The sequence below is a fragment of the Orcinus orca genome, chromosome 21 (genome assembly GCF_937001465.1).
Source record: "Orcinus orca chromosome 21, mOrcOrc1.1, whole genome shotgun sequence".
Lineage (NCBI taxonomy): Eukaryota > Metazoa > Chordata > Mammalia > Artiodactyla > Delphinidae > Orcinus > Orcinus orca.
In genome coordinates, this window is record NC_064579.1 from 23,590,463 (window position 1) to 23,610,605 (window position 20,143).

A 20,143-nucleotide genomic window follows, 5' to 3' on the forward strand; every position below is an offset into this window, starting at 1 on the left:
CTAAGCCCTGGTTCCTGATTTTCATCGAATAGGTCGTATTTTCTGAGCCTCATAACTTCGGCACCTCCTGTAATCAGCTTTTACGTTACAAGTGCCTACTTGGGATATTGTGACTGTTGGGTAGAGCTGATCAGGAAAGAAGTTTATTGTTGCAGAAGTGAGAAGAAATTATTAGGCTAACTCATATGTGAGGGAGGTGTACCTGGAAGAAAGTCTGTAATAGGGCATGTATGTTCGGGGGTATTTTTAAGTTGTATTGACAGACATGAAATCTATTGAACCTGAATCAAGCAAATATGACTTTGGTCAGTTCAAAGAAACCTCTCGCTCAGCAGGAATGAGGCCCTGAGGAAGGAACCGCCCCTGGGCTGTAACGCTTTTGGAGCGCAGAGCTCCGGATCAGACTCCAGGGCAGTGGCTGGAGGAGGAGGAGGAACGGCCTGCGGGAAGAACAGGAGTGGAGTCTCTGCGCTCAGGACGCGTGCACGCAGCCCGCTTGTTCCTCCTGAACACGGGGGTCAGGAGCCCCCACCACCCGCCTCGGCGACGGGTTGCACCCTTGACCTTTGACCAGTCCCGCCAGTAAAAGCTTGAGTCCACCCAAGAGGATTGGGAAACGCTGTCAGCTGTTGTGTCCCTGCGTAGACCCCCTCAAAGGGGCAGGACCGGAACAGACTGGAACAGGATTGGAGAAGCCCACGGCAGGAATCCAGCGAGCAGCTCCACCAGGTGCTGGGAGGAGCCTGGCAGGTCTGCCCCGAGGCTGGAGCCTCCCCTGCGCTCACTGTTCCGTCTGGATCCTGGTTCTCTCGCGATATCTGTCCCTGTGGCAGCTCAGCGGCCTCCACCTCCCCTCATAATACCATCGCTTGCACACAACACACGTACACATGCATAACGTGTGCACAATCACACACATGTGCAAAATACATACGCATGTATACACGTGTACGTCCATGCAGAGGACACGTGTGCACACAAAGCAACACCCACAGAGGAAACACACACAGGCACACAGTACACACGTGCATACGTATATACACAACATACACCCACACATACTTAAATACACATACACACTACACATGTGCACACACATGCACCCACACTATGCACATACACATACGGAAACATACACACAAACGCACGCACACAGGTGCTGGAGTTGGCTTCTAGTCTGACACGTCCTCACCCACCAAATTCCCCTGCGGGTTGGCACAGCTAAGGGGATGGAGAGTGCTGCCCGAGACAATGAGTCCACAGCCCACTTACCTCAACAAGGCTTGCTGAGCTCCACGGCAGCCACCACGCCCACGGCCCATGCTGACCCGCGGTGCCGGCTGGCACTGCCCCGTCTTGGTTCTGACAGCACAGCCCAGGAGGCTGGGGGCCTGCGTGTGCAGGAAGCTTCGAGGTCGAAGCATGGAGCCGCAGGGCCAAATCACACACCCCCGGGCTTTGCACATGTGCAGACTGTGAATGGGTTTTGTAGATGAAGGTGAAATCCTGTCTTTCTATGCAGTCTGCCCGCTTAATGTTGAATATAGGCCTTACACAATATTTTTGGTTCATTAAATTGTAACTTTTCAATAAGCTGGCTGGTCCCACACATTAAACATTTTCAAGAATGCTGGGGAGGGGAACATGCACCAAACCACTGAATTACGTGAAAGTCGGGCTTCAAGGATCAGTGAGCTCTGGACGAGCAAACGGGGAATTGACCACCACCCATGTTTTATTTTCCAGGTTACAGCCCGTTTCCTCTGCCACCTCATTTCCCAGTCCCTGTGCTTTTCTCTGTGCTGTTGATTCTCAATATATTCCTGGTTCCAGTCAGGTCATCCTGTGCACACATCTTGATTTCCAGACTAGGTTAAAATCACCTTCTGTCTCTTTTAACACCTGTAGTACCTAGCAGAGGGTTCAAATATTTATTGCTTGTTAATGCATGATTGATTAGCAGGGAACAGAACTATTTTTTAAATTGGTTGCCAGTTGAAAAAATTAAACAAGATATCCCAGTGCTTAACCATAGACATGTGACGACCTGACTCCTGTGATCACCTGGTTAAAACTTACAGTTAACTGCCCTTGGTTATCCACATCTCCTGATTACACCTTCTGTTTCTAAGAAATCTCTCCGTAGACAATCTTGTTGGATACTTTACAAGACCCCACAGCCCTTCTCCAGTGTGTGTCCCCCAGAGTGGGCACCCCAAGACCCCCACCAGCCCTTCTCAACATTCTTCTCTTTCAATGCATTTTAATGAACAGTTTTGAAGTCTGTGGAAATGTGGGTGTGTTTCTTGGGGCTAGTCTTTTCAAATAGAGAGCAGACCTTTCGTATTTGAGGATGTTTCATCTTTTGGAGCTGATAAAGAGTCTTTAAAAACAAGGGAAATAGAAACCAGAGGGAAAGTACGATGAGTGAACACCGTACTTTTTCTCACGCCCCAAGTGGGAAAATGTGCGTCTTAAATAAAGGAATACATAGTTCTGGATGGCTTTAAACTAGCATGTCATGGAATCAACGCATCCCTCTTAAAACGACCTATTAAATAGAGAAAACCTGTACTACACATTTACCAGCTGACCCGTCTGTTCAGAGGCTCCCTTTGCAATGATAGGGTTACAAGCATGATCTCCCCTCTCATCCCATTTGTGTTGAGCCACCACTGACCTGCAGAGCTGGGTGAGATTCACCAAAATCACTGGACACCTTTGCTTCGGAATGAGACCACGCTCACCGTGCAGTATAGTGCGTCCCAGGACTTATAACTGGAAATTTGTAGCTTTGGACCCGCACCCATTTCACCCACCCCTAATCCTTCCTCTGGTAACCACCAATCTGTTTTCTGTAACCGTGAGGTCAGTTTTTGTCATGTGTTGTTTTTTTTTTAATTCCGCATATGAGATCATACGGTGTTTGTCTTTCTCTTATTTTACTTGGCATAATACCCTCTAGGTCCATCCATGTTGTCACAGATGGCAAGATTTCCTTTTCTATGGCTGACTAGTATTTGTGTGTGTGTGTGCGTGTGCGTGTGTGTTACATTTTTCTTTATTGATTCATCCATCAATGGACACTCAGTTTGCTTCCATATCTTGGCTATTTAAATGCTGCTGTAAACATGGGGGTGCATATATCTTTCCATGTTAGTGTTTTCATTTTCTTCAGAAGTGGAATTGCTGGATCATATCATAGTTTAATTTTTTAAATATTTATTTATTTATTTGGCTGCGCCAGGTCTTAGTTGCGGCACGTGGGATCTTTAGTTGCGGCATGCAGAATATAGTTCCCCGACCAGGAATGGAACCCAGGCCCCCTGCATTGGGAGCACAGAGTCTTAACCACTGACCTCCCAGGAAGTCCCTAATTTTTAACTTTTTTTTCCTTTTATTTATTTATTTATTTATTTATTTTTGGCTGTGTTGGGTTTTCGTTTCTGTGCGAGGGCTTTCTCTAGTTGTGGCGAGCAGGGTCCACTCTTCATCGCAGTGCGCGGGCCTCTCACTATCGCGGCCTCTTTTGTTGCGGAGCACAGGCTCCAGACGCGCAGGCTCAGTGGCCATGGCTCACAGGCCCAGTTGCTCCGCGGCATGTGGGATCTTCCCAGACCAGGGCTCGAACCCGTGTCCCCTGCATTGGCAGGCAGATTCTCAACCACTGCACCACCAGGGAAGCCCCCTAATTTTTAACTTTTTGAGGAACCTCCAGACTGTTCTCCATAGTGGCTGTACCAATTTACATTCCCACCAACAATGCACAAGGGTTCCCTTTTCTTCACATCTTTGCCAACATTTGTTATTTCTTGTCTTTTTAATGATGGCCATTCTGACAGTGTCAGGTGACATCTCATTGTGGCTTTGATTTGTATTTTCCTGGTGATGAGTGATGTTGAGCATCTTTTCATGTACCTGTTGGCATTTGTATGTCTTCTTTAGAGAAACATCTCTTCAGATCTTCTGCTCATTTTTTAAATAAGATTGGGTTTTTTTTTCCTATTGAGTTGTTTGAGTTTATTATATTTTGGATATTAACCCCTTGTTAGACGTTTTCTCCCATTTGATAGGTTGCCTTCTCATTTTGTTGATGGATTCCTTTGCTGTGCAGAAGCATCTTAGTTTGATGTAGTCCCTCTTGTTTGTTGTTTATGCTTTTGTTGCCTTTGTTTTTGGTGTCACATCCAAAAAAATCATCAGCAGGACCCATTCGCAGAACTTACTGCCTATGTTTTCTTCTAGAAATTTTATGGTTTTAGGTTTTATGTTCAAGTCTTCAATCCATTTTGAGTTAACTTTTGTGTACTGGGTACCATTTTGAAATATCCACAAGACAAGGAGAACAAGGATGAAATCACTGTCCTCCTTCTGATTTTCAAGACAGTGGATAGGTATTTTTCTAAAGTTCCTGAGACTCCACTAGGACCCGGTGGCCACAGGCAGCTTCCACGCTGGGTCAGCTGTCAGAGGTGCCTGTGCTGCGACTGTCCAGATCCTGAGCTTCTGGGAGGGAAGCAGAGCCTTTGGAGAGAGACTTGGGAAGGGGGTGGGCTGTGAGGGGCGGGTGAGAAAGAAAAAGGCAGATCTCCGGGCTGTTCAGATGAACCTCAGAAGAGCAGCGCAGGCAGGACCAGCACTGGTCACCAAGCCACAGCAGCCCTCCTTCCACAGGCTCTCCAAGTGGGGAGAAACCTGCCGTTTTCCGTCTGGGACTGTCTCTGTGGTTTTTCAACCAGATTTAATCTTTTAAAAATGTGATAACCATGGGCTTCCCTGGTGGCGCAGCGGTTGGGAGTCCACCTGCCGATGCAGGGGACGCGCGTTCATGCCCCGGTCCGGGAAGATCCCACATGCCGCGGAGCGGCTGGGCCCGTGAGCCATGGCCGCTGAGCCTGCGCACCCGGAGCCTGCGCGTCTGAGCCTGTGCTCCGCAACAGGAGAGGCTGCAACAGTGAGAGGCCCGCGTACCGCAAAAAAAAAAAATGTGATAACCAAAATAAAGGGATTAATTTTCCCCATCACCCTTTTTCCCTTCCTTGGCCAGATCCTGGTTTTAATGGGAGTTTCCAGAGTGTTGAACCCAATGCTCCTCAAAAAGAATTTTTGCTCTTGTTGACTCCTTGATTTGGGGTTTGCTTGAAGGTCTGTTTTAACAAGTTTCTGAATCAAAGTCCGGTCTGTTCCAGTCTGTTTCAGGCATAGAGGCTGGGAAATGAAAATAGCAGTCTGGGTAGTGGAGCCAGAACACCCAACCTGCCATAGCACGGTCCTGGCAGGAGGCGCCTGGCCTGCTGCGGGGGTGAGGGGGGGTATTGCCCAGGCGAAGGAGGGAAGGCAGCCGTGTGAGAACTGCCTTTGGGGGAATCCTCCCATTGAGGTTGTTGATGCCAACAACGCCCCGGCTCTGTGGGGGGTTCTTCTACCTCGGAGACAAACGGTGTTCAGCTGAGTCCAGGCCTTCCATTCTTGGCTTCAGTCTTCAGTCATTTGCTTCCGTTAAATGTACCAAATTCCAAAATCATCTCCAATGATGACCAGTACTTTTAGACAGAGCAGGACTCTTTTTTTTTTTTTAGTGTTTGTTTATTTTTACTTGTTGACAGTTTGCTTTATTTATTAATTTATTTATGGCTGTGTTGGGTCTTCATTTCTGTGCGAGGGCTTTCTCTAGTTGTGGCGAGCGGGGGCCACTCTTCATCGCGGTGCGTGGGCCTCTCTCTATCGCGGCCTCTCTTGTTGCAGAGCACAGGCTCCAGACGCGCAGGCTCAGTAGCTGTGGCTCACGGGCCTAGTTGCTCCGCAGCATGTGGGATCTTCCCAGACCAGGGCTCAAACCCATGTCCCCTGCATTGGCAGGCAGATTCTCAACCACCTCACATCTTGTTTTCTGAAGAGCACTTAGAGGAACTTCAAATAAGGTCCTGCACTTACCCCTGAGAAACAGAGTTGCCCGTTTCCTTCCAGAAAGGTACCAGTAAGTCAGATTTTGCTCTCCTTTTTAAAATCTTATGTAGATTACAACAACAGTATCTTTTATCCATGCGCACCTTTTGGAAATCCTGGATTGGTCAGGCTGCCCTTCCTCAGACAGAACCGACGCTGCCTTTCACCAGGGGTTTGCTTTTCTGAAACCTTCAGTAATTCTACCCTTTAGAAGCAACCACTTAATAAGTTTCTTGAATATGTAACTCCCTACAATCTCTTAGGAAAGTTTCAATACCCTACGGTTTATTCCAGGCTTTCCCAGGGATGTAACAGTGTCTGTCCTTGGTAATCCTGTGCAGCACTTTGCTCCACCGCTGTTTCCCTGTGATGCCCTAATTTCCTTGAAGGCAGGAATCATGTTTTACTCATCTTGTCCGCACAGGTGTCTCAGAGCAGTTGGCAAATGTGTGAACGATGAATCAGTGGGTACCCTGTATCCTCACCTGGACAGCTCTGCCTCAAGTCCCTCTTGATCATATTAATCAGGACTGACCAAGCCCTGCCATGGTAACAGACAACCTCAGAAAACCTCTGTGGGTTAAAAAAGCAAAGCTTCACTACTTGCCCAGGTTCATCCCTCACAAGCTAACAGAGGCGCTGCTTCGTCAATTCACCAGCTCAATCAGTTTCACCCTCAGTCCCATGGAGAAAGAATCTCCCACATCTGCAGCGTTGCCAGCCTCATGGCAGAGGGAAAGATGCTGGGACATTGCACCAGCTCTTAGAAGTGTAGTCGATTTACAATATTATGTTAGCTTCAGGTGTACAGCATGGTGATTCAGTATTTTTGCAGATTATACTCCATTATAGGTTATTACAAGATAATATTTATAAGTCCCTGTGCTCTACAATAAATCCTTGTTGCTTATCTATTTTATGTATAGTAGTTTGTATCTGTTGATCCCATACCCCTAATTTGTCCCTCCCCCTTTCCCTCTCCCCTTTGGTAACCACAGGTTTGTTTTCTATGTGGAAGTCTATTGCTGTTTTGTAAATAGATTCATTCGTATTATTTTTTAGATTCCACATGTAAATGATATCATACAATATTTATCTTTCTCTGACTTACTTCACTAAATATAATATTCTCCATCCATGTCGCTGCAAATGACATTATTTCATTCTTCTTTATGGCTGAGTAATATTCCATTGTGTGTATATGTGTGTGTGTGTGTGTGTGTGTGTGTATCTTAATCCAGTCATCTGTTGATGGGCACTTGGGTTGCTTCAATGTCTTAGCTATTATAAATAGTGGTGCTATGAACATTGGGGTGCATGTATCTTTTTGAATTAGTGTTTTCATTTTTTTCCAGATACATACCCAGGAGTAGAATTGCTGGATCATATGGTAGCTCTATTTTTAGTTTTTTGAGGAACCTCCATTGTTTTCCATAGTGGCTGCACCAATTTACATTCCCACCAACAGTGTAGGAAGGTTCCCTTTTCTCCACATCCTCACCAGCATTGGTTATTTGTAGACTTTTTGATGATCGCCATTCTGACTGGTGTGAGGTGATATCTCATTGCAGTTTTGATTTGCTTTTTTCTAATAATTAACAATGTTGAGCATCTTTTCATGTGCCAGTTGGTCACCTGTATGTCTTCTTTGTAGAAATGTCTATTCAGGTCTTCTGCCCATTTTTTGAATGAGTTGTTTGTCTTTTCAACATTGAGTTGTATGAGCTGTTTGTATATTTTGGAGATTAACCCTTGTCGGTCACATCATTAGCAAATATGTTCTCCCACTCTGTAGGTTGTTTTCTCGTTTTGTCAATGGTTTCCTTTGCTATGCAAAAGCTTTTCAGTTTAATTTGGTTCCATTTGTTCATTTTTGCTTTTATTCCTTTTGCCTTAGGAGACTGATCCAAGAAAATATTTTGTTTTAAATAGTTCCAGTTAAGAAATTGAATTGGAGGGACTTCCCTGGCAGTCTAGTGGTTAAGACTCTGCACTCTCAATGCAGTGGGCACGGGTCCGATCCCCGGTCAGGGAACCAAAATCCTGCATGCCACACAGAGTGACCTAAAAAACAAAAAAAAAGAAAGAAAGAAAGAAAGAAAGACATTGAATTAGAACTATCAGCTCCTGATAAACTCCGAATTGTCTTTCTCATTTTTCCCTCATTATTACTTAGCCCAGGGCCTGTTCTGTTGAATGGAATTAAGTAAATATTTAAAATCTCTAGGTCAAGAATTAGCAAATTATAATTTATAATTAGCAAATTATAAATTTCCACAGGCCAAATTCAGTGATCATCGGCTTTTGTAAATAAAGTTTTAATGAAACGCAGCCACAGACGCTCATCTAAGAATTACCCGCTCTCCTGCTGTAACAATTGAGCTGAGTCATGGGCACAGCTGTGTGGCCCACAAAGGGAAACATCCACAAACCCCTGCCCACTCCATCCATGTAAGATCAGTCGTGCCAGGAACTAAAGCTTGAAGAACACACTAAATTCTCTTGTTACTTTTCCTCACACAAATTTCATGAAACTGGATTTTTACAACAAAAACAGGCCATGCTAAGCCATTCTTCAATGTCTTAATTATAGAAATTGTAATTTACTATATGCCAGTGAATGGGAATCAGCAGCCCAAAATGTACATACTGACTTACACACTTTATGTACCTTCTCAGAGCTGAGAAATATCTATTGGAAAAATGTACTGTCGGAGCTCCCCATTCTGAGAGGGAAAAAAAAAGAGTGCTTTTCAAGGTTAGCAGTTTACTGCTGCAAGGTCAATTTTGCGGGTTAATTTTGCTTGAAACTAAGCATATTACAAACATTTAACATGTCTTCCTGACCTGGAACCAATCAGGGGCCAAGCTTTGAAAACTCTAAGGAATGGCATCCAGTTTCAAAGTGTAATTACGGGCTTTGTAATTAATTGCCCATTACCACTGAGTCACAAGAAGTACAGTCCAGACCAGACAGGTCCTTATATTAATACACAGAAAATACTCAGCCTCAGTTTGAGCCCTCACAAAGCATATCTTCTGGCTGAACAAGGTCACCAGCTGCACCCCCAGGAAGTGGGAAACACCAGAGAACGGCACCTGCTCTTTGCATCACGGGATTCGAGCTGGATGGTCCAGGAGGAAGGAAGCTTCAAATCTCAGCCTCGACTGGAGAGCTGGCGAAAAGGGGGTGATTCGAAAGGGAGCAGAGGATCGAAGAGGACGAACAGAAACATCTGGATGGTCCAAGTGCCAGGAGAGGAAGGAGGCCCCGGCGCCAGCAAGCCCTGCCCAGCTGCAGACAGTTTACCGATGCCGAGGTTCGGGTTGCCGGCAGGCTCACCCCGCTGGGCTCCCCCACCGCCTCCTGGGACCTCTGCTTTCCTGAGACAAGTGCAGGTTCTCGTCTCCAGGGTCGCTTCCTGGTCGTGGGTCTTCCAGGCCTGGGGAGCTTGCACCCTCGATGCATCGCTTCCGGGAGGGAGAGGAGCACGGCTCGGCTCAGGATGAGCGAGAAAGGAAAGAGCGTGAGTGCAAGCGGAGCGGGCCTGACCCTAGATCTTAGCAACGCAGAACCCAGGTTTTAGTTTCTTCTGGAAACGGACTCTAACCCTCAGATGCTCTGAGATCCTGGGGCGCTGCCAGCTTCCCAGCTGTCTGAACCTCACCACCTGGAGTATCATTACCAAGACTAAGGCGCCCTCACCCCACTTTCTAACTGTGCAAACCCCCAAAACACGCCTGACTAGGAGGGGTGAGTAACGGTCAGCCTGGGCCTTGGCGCCGGAGGCTTGGGAAGCAGCCGCCTGGAGTGCAAGTGACCGCAGCCCAAGATGCTCACGGGTTCTCACGAGCTGCTGAAACGCATACAAAGGACAAACAGGCAAATTTCACAAGAAATCGGTGTTAATTCTTGGAATGAGAGATGGGGGCATGAGTCACGACAGGCTAGACTAAGCTGGCTGGAAAGAGGAATCACTGTTTCCTAGTCTCCCCACAGCCTCGTCTTGTTTGAACTGCAGGGCTCCACTGAGGGCCAGTGAGGGGCCGGGACTCCGGACTACCAGGGGTCTCAGTCGTTTGCAGAGCTGGACACACACCAAGGCAGGAGTCCAGATCCACCAGCTGCCCACGGGACAGCGGGATGTCAGGTCTCCAGGGGAGCCGTAGCGAAACCTGGGGTCTGTCCCAGAGGACACAGTGTGTTTTGGTTTATAAAGAGCAACCGTGTGTGAGATTCTCTGTCATTTTATTTGCCAATTTGCTGAGCCTTTCGAGATTACATGTTCCCCAGCGACCTTTCACACCTGCTAATGAATTCAGTAAAGCACTTACTGGTGACTTCATATGGCCTAATTGTGATAATAACTTTACATGATTAAATGTAATCAAATGCCATATCATTGATGAAGCCATGTGTTTTCTTTTCTTTTTTAGTTTTATTTTTTAGTCTTTTTTTTAACATCTTTATTACAGTATAATTGCTTTACAATGGTGTGTCAGTTTCTGCTTTATAACAAAGTAAATCAGTCATACATATACATATGTCCCCATATCTCTTCCCTCTTGCGTCTCCCTCCCTCCCTCCCACCTTCCCTATCCCACCCCTCTAGCTGGTCACAAAGCACGGAGCTGATCTCCCTGTGCTATGCGGCTGCTTCCCACTAGCTATCCATTTTACGTTTGGTAGTGTATATATGTCCATGCCACTCTCTCACTTTGTCCCAGCTTACTCTTCCCCCTCCCCGTATCCTCAAGTCCATTCTCTAGTAGGTCTGCATGTTTATTCCCATCTTGCCCATAGGTTCTTCTGATGATTTTCTTTCTTTTTTTTTTTATATTCCATATATATGTGTTAGCATATGGTATTTGTTTTTCTCTTTCTGACTTACTTCACTCTGTATGACAGCCTCTAGGTCCATCCACCTCACTACAAATAACTCAGTTTCGTTCCTTGTTATGGCTGAGTAATATTCCATTGTATATATGTGCCATATCTTCTTTATCCATTCATCAGCTGATGGACACTTAGGTTGCTTCCATGTCCTGGCTATTGTAAATTGAGTGGCAATGAACATTTTGGTACATGACTCTTTTTGAATTATGGTTTTCTCAGGGTATATGCCCAGGAGTGGGTTTGCTGGGTCATATGGTAGTTCTATTTTCAGTTTTTTAAGGAACCTTCGTACTGTTCTCCATAGTGGCTGTATCAATTTACGTTCCCACCAACAGTGCAAGAAGGTTCCGTTTTCTCCACACCCTCTCCAGCATTTATTGTTTGTAGAGTTTTTGATGATGGCCATACTGACCAGTGTGAGATGATATCTCATTGTAGTTTTGATTTGCATTTCTCTAATGATTAATGATGTTGAGCATTCTTTCATGTGTTTGTTGGCAATCTCTATATCTTCTTTGGAGAAATCTCTATTTAGGTCTTCTGCACATTTTTGGATTGGGTTGTTTGTTTTTCTTGATATTGAGCTGCATGAGTTGCTTGTATGTTTTGGAGATTAATCCTCTGTCAGTTGCTTCATTTGCAAATATTTTCTCCCATTCTGAGGATCGTCTTTTCGTCTTGTTTATGGTTTCCTTTGCTGTGCAAAAGCTTTTAAGTTTCATTAGGTCCCATTTGTTTATTTTTGTTTTTATTTCCGTTTCTCTAGGAGGTGGGCCAAAAAGGATCTTTCTGTGATTTATGTCATAGAGTGTTCTGCCTATGTTTTCCTCTAAGAGTTTGATGGTGTCTGGCCTTACATTTAGGTTTTAATCCATTTTGAGTTTATTTTTGTGTATGGTGTTAGGGAGTGTTCTAATTTCATTCTTTTATATGTAGCTGTCCAGTTTTCCCAGCACCACTTATTGAAGAGGCTGTCTTTTCTCCACTGTATATTCTTGCCTCCTTTATCAAAGATAAGGTGACCATATGTGCGTGGGTTTATCTCTGGGCTTTCTATCCTGTTCCATTGATCTATATTTCTATTTTTGTGCCAGTACCATACTGTCTTGATTACTGTAGCTTTGTAATATAGTCTGAAGTCAGGGAGCCTGATTCCTCCAGCTCCGTTTTTCTTTCTCAAGATTGCTTTGGCTATTCGGGGTCTTTTTTGTCTCCATACAAATTGTGAAATTTTTTGTTCTAGTTCTGTGAAAAATGCCAGTGGTAGTTTGATAGGGATTGCATTGAATCTGTAGATTGCTTTGGGTAGTAGAGTCATTTTCACAATGTTGATGTTTCCAATCCAAGAACATGGTATATCTCTCCATCTATTTGTATCATCTTTAATTTCCTTCATCAGTGTCTTATAATTTTCTGCATACAGGTCTTTTGTCTCCTTAGGTAGGTTTATTCCTAGGTATTTTATTCTTTTTGTTGCAATGGTAAATGGGAGTGTTTTCTTAATTTCACTTTCAGATTTTTCATCATTAGTGTATAGGAATGCAAGAGATTTCTCTGCATTAATTTTGTATCCTGCTACTTTACCAAATTCATTGATTAGTTCTAGTAGTTTTCTGGTAGCATCCTTAGGATTCTCTATGTATAGTATCACGTCATCTGCAAACAGTGACAGCTTTACTTCTTCTTTTCCGATTTGGATTCCTTTTACTTCTTTTTCTTCTCTGATTACTGTGGCTAAAACTTCCAAAACTATTTTGAATAATAGTGGTGAGAGTAGGCAACCTTGTCTTGTTCCTGATCTTAGTGGAAATGGTTTCAGTTTTTCACCATTGAGGACAATGTTGGCTGTGGGTTTGTCATATATGGCCTTTATTATGTTGAGGAAAGTTCCCTCTATGCCTACTTTCTGGAGGGTTTTTTATTATAAATGGGTGTTGAATTTTGTTGAAAGCTTTTTCTGCATCGATTGAGATGATCATATGGTTTTTCTCCTTCAATTTGTTAATATGCTGTATCACGTTGATTGATTTGCATATATTGAAGAATCCTTGCATTCCTGGGATAAACCCCACTTGATCATAGTGTATGATCCTTTTAATGTGCTGTTGGATTTTGTTTGCTAGTATTTTGTTGAGGATTTTTGCATCTATGTTCATCAGTGATATTGGCCTGTAGTTTTCTCTCTTTGTGACATCTTTGTCTGGTTTTGGTATCAGAGTGATGGTGGCCTCGTAGAATGAATCTGGGAGTGTTCCTCCTTCTGCTATAGTTTGAGAAGGATAGGTGTTAGCTCTTCTCTAAATGTTTCATAGAATTCGCCTGTGAAACCATCTGGTCCTGAGCTTTTCTTTGTTGGAAGATTTTTAATCACTGTTTCAATTTCAGTGCTTGTGATTGGTCTGTTCATATTTTCTATTTCTTCCTGGTTCAGTCTTGGAAGGTTGTGCGTTTCCAAGAATTTGTCCATTTCTTCCAGGTTGTTGATTTTATTGGCATAGAGTCGCATGTAGTAATCTCTCATGATCCTTTGTATTTCTGCAGTGTCAGTTGTTACTTCTCCTTTTTCATTTCTAATTCTATTGATTTGAGTCTTCTCCCTTTTTTTCTTGATAAGTCTGGCTAATGGTTTATCAATTTTGTTTATCTTCTCAGAGAACCAGCTTTTAGTTTTATTGATCTTTGCTATCGTTTCCTTCATTTCTTTTTCATTTATTTCTGATCTGATCTTTATGATTTCTTTCCTTCTGCTAACTTTGGGGTTTTTTGTTCTTCTTTCTCTAATTGCTTCAGGTATAAGGTTAGGTTGTTTATTTGAGATGTTTCTTGTTTCTTAAGGTAGGCTTGTATAGCTATAAACTTCCCTCTTAGAACTGCTTTTGCTGCATCCCATAGGTTTTGGGTAGTTGTGTTTTCATGGTCATCTGTTTCTAGGTATTTTTTGATTTCCTCTTTGATTTCTTCAGTGATCTCTTGGTTATTAAGTAGGGTGTTGTTTAGCCTCCATGTGTTTGTAGTTCTTACAGATTTTTTCCTGTAATTGATACCTAGTCTCATAGCATTGTGGTCGGAAAAGATACTGATACAATTTCAATTTCCTTAAATTTACCAAAGCTTGATTTGTGACCCAAGATATGATCTATCCTGGAGAATATTCCATGAGCACTTGAGAAAAATGTGTATTCTGTTGTTTTTGGATGGAATGTCCTATAAATATCAATTAAGTCCATCTTGTTTACTGAATCATTTAAAGCTTGTGTTTCCTTATTTATTTTCATTTTGGATGATCTATCCATTGGTGAAAGTGGGGTGTTAAAGTCCCCTACTATGATTGTGTTACTGTCGATTTCCCCTTTTATGGCTGTTAGTATTTGCCTTATGTATTGAGGTGTTCCTATGTTGGGGGCATAAATATTTACAATTGTTATATCTTCTTCTTGGATTGATCCCTTGATCATTATGTAGTGTCCTTCATAGTCTCTTGTAATAGTCTTTGTTTTAAAGTCTACTCTGTCTGATATGAGAATTGCTACTCCAGCTTTCTTTTGATTTCCATTTGCATGGAATATCTTTTTCCATCCCCTCACTTTCAGTCTGTATGTGTCCCTAGGTCTGAAGTGGGTCTCTTGTAGATAGCATATATACAGTCTTGTTTTTGTATCCATTCAGCCAGCCTATGTCTTTTGGTTGAGGCATTTAATCCATTTACATTTAAGGTAATTATTGATATGTATGTTCCTATTCCCATTTTCTTAATTGTTTTGGGTTTATTATTGGAGGTCTTTTCCTTCTCTTGTGTTTCCTGCCTAGAGAAGTTCCTTTAGCATTTGTTGTAAAGGTGGTTTGGTGGTGCTGAATTCTCTTAGCTTTTGCTTGTCTGTAAAGCTTTTAATTTCTCCATCAAATCTGAATGAGATCCTTGCTGGGTAGCGTAATCTTGGTTGTAGGTTTTTCTCTTTCATCACTTTAAATATGTCCTGCCACTCCCTTATGGCTTGCAGAGTTTCTGCTGAAAGATCAGCTGTTAACCTTATGGGGATTCCCTTATGTGTTACTTGTTGTTTTTCCCTTGCTGCTTTTAATATTTGTTCTTTGTATTTAATTTTTGATAGTTTGATTAATATGTGTCTTGGCGTGTTTCTCCTTGGATTTATCCTGTATGGGACTCTCTGTGCTTCCTGGACTTGATTAACTATTTCCTTTCCCATATTAGGGAAGTTTTCAACTATAATCTCTTCAAATATTTTCTCAGTCCCTTTCTTTTTCTCTTCTTCTTCTGGGACCCCTATAATTCAAGTGTTGGTGTGTTTAATACTGTCCCAGAGGTCTCTGAGACTGTCCTCAATTCTTTCCATTCTTTTTTCTTTATTATGCTCTGCAGTAGTTATTTCCACTATTTTATCTTCCAGGTCACTTATCCGTTCTTCTGCCTCAGTTATTCTGCTACTGATCCCTTCTAGAGAATTTTAAATTTCATTTATTGTGTTGTTCATCTCTGTTTGTTTGCCCTTTAGTTCTTCTAGGTCCTTGTTAAACGTTTCTTGTATTTTCTCCATTCTATTTCCAAGATTTTGTATCATCTTTACTATCATTATTCTGAATTCTTTTTCAGATAGACTGCCTATTTCCTCCTCATTTGTTAGGTCTGGTGGGTTTTTACCTTGCTCCTTCATCTGCTGTGTGTTTCTCTGTCTTCTCATTCTGTTTAACTTACTGTGTTTGGGGTCTCCTTTTCATAGGCTGCAGGTTCATAGTTTCCGTTGTTTTTGGTGTCTGTCCCCAGTGGCTAAGGTTGGTTCAGTGGGTTGTGTAGGCTTCCTGGTGGAGGGGACTAGTGCCTGTGTTCTGGTGGATGAGGCTGGATCTTGTCTTTCTGGTGGGCAGGTCCACATCTGGTGGTGTGTTTTGGAGTTTCTGTGGTCTTATTATGATTTTAGGCAGCCTCTGTGCTAATGGATGGGGTTGTGTTCCTGACTTGCTAGTTGTTTGGCATAGGGTGTCCAGCATTGTAGCTTGCTGGTCGTTGAGTGGAGCTGGGTCTTGGCGTTGAGATGGAGATCTCTGGGAGATTTTCACCGTTTGGTATTACGTGGTGCTGGGAGGTCTCTTGTGGACCAGTGTCCTGAACTTGGTTCTCCCACCTCAGTGGCCCAGCCCTGACACATGGCTGGAGCACCAAGAGCCTGTCCTCCACATGGCTCAGAATAAAAGGGAGAAAAAAAAGAAAGAAAGAAAGAAAGAAGAAGATAAAATAAAATAAAGTAGAATAAAATAAAGTTATTAAAATAAAAAAAATTATTATGAAAAAAATTTTTTTATGTAATAGAAAAAAAAAAGGACAGACAGAACCCTGGAACAAATGGTAAAAGCAAAGCTATACAGACAAAATCACGCACAGAAGCATACACATACACACTCACAGAAAGAGAAAAAGGGAAATATATATATATATCATTGCTCCCAATGTACACCTCCTCAATTTGGGGTGATTCGTTGTCTTTTCAGGTATTCCACAGATGCAGGTACATCAAGTTGATGGTGGAGATTTAATCCACTGCTCCCGAGGCTGCTGGGAGAGATTTCCCTTTCTCTTCTTTGTTCGCACAGCTCCTGGGGTTCAGCTTTGGATATGGCCCCGCCTCTGCGTGTAGGTCGCCTGAGGGCGTCTGTACTTCGCTCAGACAGGATGGGGTTAAAGGAGCAGCTGCTTCGGGGGCTCTGGCTCACTCAGGCCGCGGCGGGGGCGGGGGGGGGGAGGGAGGGGCACGGAGTACAGGGCGAGCCTGCGGCGGCAGAGGCCAGCATGACGTTGCACCAGCCTGAGGCGCACCGTGCGTTCTCCCGGGGAAGTCGTCCCTGGATCGCGGGACCCTGCCAGTGGCGGGCTGCACAGGCTCCCTGGAGGGGCGGCGTGGAGAGTGACCTGTGCTTGCACACAGGCTTCTTGGTGGCGGCAGCAGCAGCCTTAGCGTCTCATGCCCATCTCTGGGATCCGCGCTGATAGGCGCAGCTCGCGCCCGTGTCTGGAGCTCCTTTAAGCGGTGCTCTGAATCCCGTCTCCTCGCGCACCAGGAAACAAAGAGGGAAGAAAAAGTCTCTTGCCTCTTCGGCAGGTCCAGGCTTTTCCCTGGACTCCCTGCCGGCCAGCTGTGGCGCACTAACCCCCTGTAGGCTGTTTTCACGCTGCCAACCCCAGTTCTCTCCCTGGGATCCGACCGAAGCCCGAGCCTCAACTCCCAGACCCGCCTGCCCCGGCGGGTGAGCAGACAAGCCTCTCGGACTGGTGAGTGCCGGTTGGCACTTATCCTCTGTGCAGGAATCCCCCCGCTTTCCCCTCCGCCCCCCTGTTGCTGTGCTCTCCTCCGCGGCTGCGAAGCTCCCCGCCTCCGCCACCCACAGTCTCCGCCCGCAAAGGGGCTTCCTAGTGTGTGGAAACCTTTCCTCCTTCACAGCTCCCTCCCACTGGTGCAGGTGCCGTCCCTATCCTTTTGTCTCTGTTTATTCTTTTTTCTTTTGCCCTACCCAGGTACGTGGGGAGTTTCTTGCCTTTTGGGAGGTCTGAGGTCTTCTGCCAGCGTTCAGTAGGTGTTCTGTAGGAGTTGTTCCACGCGTAGATGTATTTCTGATGTATTTGTGGGGAGGAAGATGATCTCCGCGTCTTACTCTTCCGCCATCTTGAAGCTCCCAAGCCATGTGTTTTCTGCTGATGAAATTCATAGATGAGATGTCACAGCCCATATGTTCACTTCAACTGACTTTCCAGGGTCTTCTGCATTTCCACAAAGTTACATAATCGGAAAATTAATCTTCCAGCAGCTTCCAGCCGGTCGTCACACTGGGGTCTGAAAGGCGGAGCAGCCACCAGACTGTCAGCCCAGGAGCTCCACTGGGTGAAGGTGAGGAGGGCTGAGGCTGCCTCCTCACGTCTCCTTGCCTATGATGAGCTGACTCTCCCTGCATCTTATCCTCCTGGACCCAGCACCTCCTTTGGAGTCCCACGCCCACTGCTCCAACTCAAGTCCACGTTCTAGAACACCATGTAGGTAACAGAGCCAAAGACATATCCGATCGATATGACCAAACAAGAACTGATACTGGTGATAAGGGGCGGGGGGGAGGTTACAGCACACGCCAAGGCTGCTGGAAAAGAAGGGAATTCTTAATATGCAGTGGAATGGATGAACCTGGAGGACATACGCCCAGGGAAATGAGCCATCACAGGACAAGCACACATGATCCCACTCACATGGGGCATCTGAAAGGGTCACATTCATGGGATCAGGGACTGGAACGGTGGGCATCAGGGCTGGGGAGGTGGAAGTGGGGAGGGACGTTAGTCAGAGAGGCAGGAGCCGAACCGTACATGGTGCCCGGAGTCGACAACACTGGAGTGGGGAGCCCGGCACCCGGCTGAGGCTGGCTGCTCCCACCTCAGACCAGATGCTCTCAGGTGCCTGGCAGGGCAACTGTGTTGACTCTGTTAGGAAATCCATGGGCTTCCTTACAGGAGGTTACCTGTGAAGGTCTGTTTTTAGCTTCCCCCGTACCGTTTGCATAATTCTGGCACTTCCTGGCATTCTCTCCCCTTGGGGTGCTGGCTTCTCCCTGTTCTGCCCACGGAGATGTTAGGCCTGCAACTGGCTTCCCCTTCAAAGGTCTCATTAAATACACCTGTCCCCCTTCACCGCGCAGCCCCAAGGGATTGTGTTTGTCTTGTTTCCCTAATTGGCAGGTTGCGTTCCTGCTGGGGAGATGCAGCGTTTAGAAGGATTAAGCAGGATTGGTTTTCAGTCCCTTTGGTACATTGTCCAAAGGCATCTTTGCGTTTACTTTCGATTTCACAAGCTGCTGCTTGCTGTTTAAACAGATGATTGTCCAGTAGGAAGTTTCAGCTGCAGCTGCTTCCTGCTTTGAATCGCAGCCTCACAGAGTTTATTTAAGTAAGATTTTTCTCAACCTGTGAAGCACAATTCCGAAGGCACAGAGGAGAAGCAATGTCTGCACCTCATCTGTACAATGTGGTCGAGTGCCAAGTGCCACAGAATGTCCCGCAGAGGCCACGGGGGAGTGACCCCTGGGGAAACGGTGCTCCAAGCTTGATGTACTGTAACGTCGTAGGAAAGAGAAAGAAGTGCCAGAAATGAGGTCTTGTCACGGATGGAGCTAGTGTAACCCTGGGAGACAGGAGGCTGCGGAAGAGCCTCCTGGGGAGGGGTCGGAGGTACTGAGACGGCTGAAGAATAGAAGGAAGAAGATACAGACGCAGAAATGCCCTCTGGCCGAGTCAGCAAGGAGGGCACCGCCAGGTGAGCCGCTGACATTGTTCTCAGTTATGCATGCGTATGACATGCGTTATATATTTTAGGTTATCATATGTATAGTTATGTATGTATATGTATATATATGTATAGTTATGTATGTATGTATACTTCTGTAGCAGATTATGTAACAATTTGTATTATCTAGTATTTAGTATGTAATTATATATTACATATGGTATATGACATATAGAATGTATTAAATATTCCATATATTCTATATAATATGTAGAATACTATATATACAGTATAATGTATACTATATTGTATATAAAGTATATTGAATATAAAATATTTAGTATATATAGCATAATAGTATATAGTATTATAGTTACATATGTTATAACCATAATATATAGCTATACTATATATAGTATATAGTATTCTATATAGTTCTATATTATATATTTTCTATGATATATAATCTATGTGTAAATATATGGATATAAAATATTTTTTAAATACATTATTTTAAAAAATAAATGGAGAAAACTACAAATATTATACATTTGATCTTTCCAACAAAGAGCAGCAGATTAAGAATCCAATAAAAGCTAGAAGGAGTTCTGGCTCTCTTTAATCAGCTGTGGAGTATTGGAAAAATCAGTTAAGCTCCCTGGTCCAGTCTTGTCAGTGATTGAAAGATTAGCTGGTGCCCCTTAGGGGCCCTTCCTGAGCTTTCCTACGGAGTTTGATCCAATGCAGGGCATTCAGACCCATGATTAAGCATTCGAGAAGCTGCCTTCGGCTGGTTCCTTGGGTGTGGATCACCTCTGTCCCTGCCCAAGGCCCACAAGGACCCCGCCCTCTTGTGTGAGCCAGCCAGCGGCTATGACAGACCCCCTCCCTCTGCCTGGCACCTGCAGGCCCCTCCCCTGGCTCTGGTTTCTGGACCTCTTCCTGCCTTTGATACTTTCCCTTCTAGAAACCAGGGGTCTTTCTCTCTCCTTGAAGTTGAGTTATTTAATCAAGGTATTTTATATCC

General features: G+C 44.5%; 1 long non-coding RNA gene across 1 annotated transcript in view; it reads left to right on the plus strand.

Moving 5' to 3' along the window:
- The window catches only part of LOC117197425 (uncharacterized), a 55,945-nt gene that overhangs the window by 16,902 nt on the left and 18,900 nt on the right, over positions 1-20,143 (plus strand). The window contains exons 3-4 of the long non-coding RNA XR_004478053.2: positions 17,654-17,879; positions 18,708-19,146. This is a non-coding gene — a long non-coding RNA (uncharacterized LOC117197425). The remainder of the gene's footprint in view (positions 1-17,653; positions 17,880-18,707; positions 19,147-20,143) is intronic.